Source organism: Gekko japonicus, unplaced genomic scaffold, assembly GCF_001447785.1.
Source record: "Gekko japonicus isolate JY-2015 unplaced genomic scaffold, Gekko_japonicus_V1.1 scaffold2501, whole genome shotgun sequence".
NCBI classification, from domain to species: domain Eukaryota; kingdom Metazoa; phylum Chordata; class Lepidosauria; order Squamata; family Gekkonidae; genus Gekko; species Gekko japonicus.
The window spans coordinates 179,860-182,801 of record NW_015173214.1 but is presented as its reverse complement, the minus strand read 5'-3'; positions in this window follow the sequence as shown (position 1 = coordinate 182,801).

Below are 2,942 nucleotides of genomic sequence, written 5' to 3'. Positions count from 1 at the left end.
AAGGGAAAGGAGTTTGTAAGCCGCTCTGAGACTCCGAGTGAAGGGTGGGGTATAAATCCAGTCTCCGTCTCCTCCTCCTCCTCCTCTTCTTCTTCTTCTGCTTCTGAGCTCTCCAGTTGCATTTGAATTGACCTGAGATTGTTGAGCTGAATGCTGGTTTAAGAATATGGTTTGAGACTTTTTCCTATAATGACTGATTGTATGGTTCTACTTTTGAAGAAGATTGGACAGAATGCAATAATTCACAGCTCGCCATTGCATGAAGGAAACAACTGGGACCTTCAGTCATATTGGATTTGTTCTTCTTATGTTCCTCTTACTTTCCTGTTAGGCGTACCATGAGTGAACACCACGGATTTACTGTATTAACCGTGTACACATTAAGCTCGGTCTTTTGTGGATTTTTGTACTACAATATTGGGAAGTGATTCTTGATACTATAAAAAATATCCATACTACATCATTTGTTGAATGTTGTTGAATATTATTTAAGATTTACAATTTGCCCAGTTTTGTTATATCCACCGTCTCCTTACTGTGTACCTTCGGTATTTGTGTTTTGAAATCTCCACTTGGGGCACGGGATCACCCATGCTGTGCTCCCACTTGGTACGGCAGCGGGGGGGGGGGATTTCCCCAAAACTCACTGGTGTCCCAAGTGTGATGATGTCACTTCTCGGGAAAATCTGGAAGTGACAGCGGTAGCTCCGGGAATCACTGGAAACTCTACGGTTGTGACATAGAGTTTTCCAGGGCTATTTTTGGGCAGGAACGCACAGGAACGGAGTTCCGGCTGGCTCCCAAGTTGGCCACGCCCAGCAGGAACTCATTAGCATAATAGTCCACACCCAACAGCAGGAACTCATTAGGATTGGCTACATTAGGGGTGTGTGGCCTAACATGCAAAGGAGTTCCTGCTACAAAAAAGGGCCCTGGGTGTTGACAACAAACAAGGTAAACGGAATAAGAAGCCAAAGGTGGGTGTGGCTGGATGACAACACTTCTGGTAACATGGAGTGTGGCCTAATATGCTAATGAGCTGTGCTGTCAGGGGTGTGGCCTAATAGGCTAATGAGTTCCTGCTGTTGGGTGTGGTCTATTATGCTAATGAGTTCCTGCTGGGCTTTTTCTACAAAAAAATAGCCCTGGAGTTTTCCATTCTAGGTTGGGAAATTCCTGGATATTTGGGGGCGGATCTTCGTGAGGGTGGAGTTTGAGAGGGGAGACACCTCGGCCGGGTATAATGCCATTCAGTCCACCCTCAAAAGCAGCCATTTTTCTCCAGGGGAACCAATCCCTGTAGCCTGAGGATTGATCGCAATTCCAAAAGATTTGCAGTCTGCCTGGAGGTTAGCAAGTCTGTTGTAACTTAGAGTTTCCAGGAATCCAGGAATTACGTCCAGGTTTTCCGCAGAAGTGACATCATTACACTCGCAACGACAGCCCTCACTATGTCCCAACCACTGACCCTCCCACCAGTTACCAGGCAACCAGTGTTCCCTCTAAACTGAGTTAGTGTGAGCTAGCTCACAGTTTTTTAGCCTCCAGTGCCCACATTTTCATCTTTGCTCAGGAAGGATGGCTCCAGAGGAAACTAATCTATGCAGGAGCCAGATTGCTCGCTCACAACTTTAATGCCAGGAGCTCACAAAGCAGAGGTTTTGCTCACAAGACTCCACCGCTTAGAGGGAGCATTGCAGGCAACCCTACTTTAGTTTATTTATTTATTTTATTGGATTTCTATCCCTCCCTCCCCTGCGTAGCAGGGCTCAGGGCGGGTTACGACAGACAATTATAAAACAGTTAAAAATGAAAACATCATTCCACACTGTTAAAACCTATTTGACAGACGACACAAACTCACAAGATGGCGACCAGGCACGGGTTAACAGGTGCTCCCAAATACTATATCTATGTGTGCTCAAGATGGACTGGGTAAGTGGAGCAGGAGAGGCCGATGTGATTAGACACCCACCGACTCAACCAAAGGCCTGTCGGAACATCTCCATTTTACAGGCCCTGCAGGGCCCATATCTTGCTTGGGAGAGTGTTCCACCAGGCCGGGGCCGGAGCCGGAAAAGGCTCTGGTCAAGGCTAAGTGCAGGGCTATTTTTGGGCAGGAACGCACAGGAACGGCGTTCCAGCTGGCTCCCGAGTTGGCCACGCCCAGCAGGGGTGTGTGGCCTAACATGCAAAGGAGTTCCTGCTACAAAAAAAGGCCCTGGGTTTTGACCACAAACAAGGTAACCAGAATAAAAAGCAAAAGTTGGGTGTGGCTGGATGACCACGCTTCTGGTAACATGGGAATGCAGCTTAATATGCTAATGAGCGGTGCAGTCAGGGGTGTGGCCTATTATGCTAATGAGTTCCTGCTGGACCTTTTCTACAAAAAAAGCCCTGGCTAAGTGAATGTCTTTGGGGCCAGGGATCACCAGTAGATGTTGACCTGACAAGCGCAGAGCTGTTCAAGTGGCGTATTGGGAGAGACGGTCCTGCAGATATGTTGGTCCCAGACCACACAAGGCTTTCACGATATGTGGAAATTGGGCCTCCGCATTTCCAACCCTCCTGCCAACCTAGCAGTTCGAAAGCAAGACATTGCAAGTAGATAAATAGGTACCACTTCGGTGGGAAGGTAAGAGCGTTCCGTGCGCCTTGGTGTTTAGTCATGCCGGCCACATGACCACGGAAACGTCTTCGGACAGCGCTGGCTCTTCGGCTTTGAAACGGAGATGAGCACCGCAACCCTAGAGTCGGATTCGACTGGCTTTCGAGCAAGGGAGACCTTTACCTTTTTTTAATTTCCAAGCCAGAAATATTCAACAGATAATACACAAGGAAGCGGTGAAGTCTACGGCTCCCCATATTCTGTGTTGATCTTTTCTCACAAGAGGATATACCTCATTAAAGAGGTGTGGACATCCTCCTTCTCGTTGCATCAT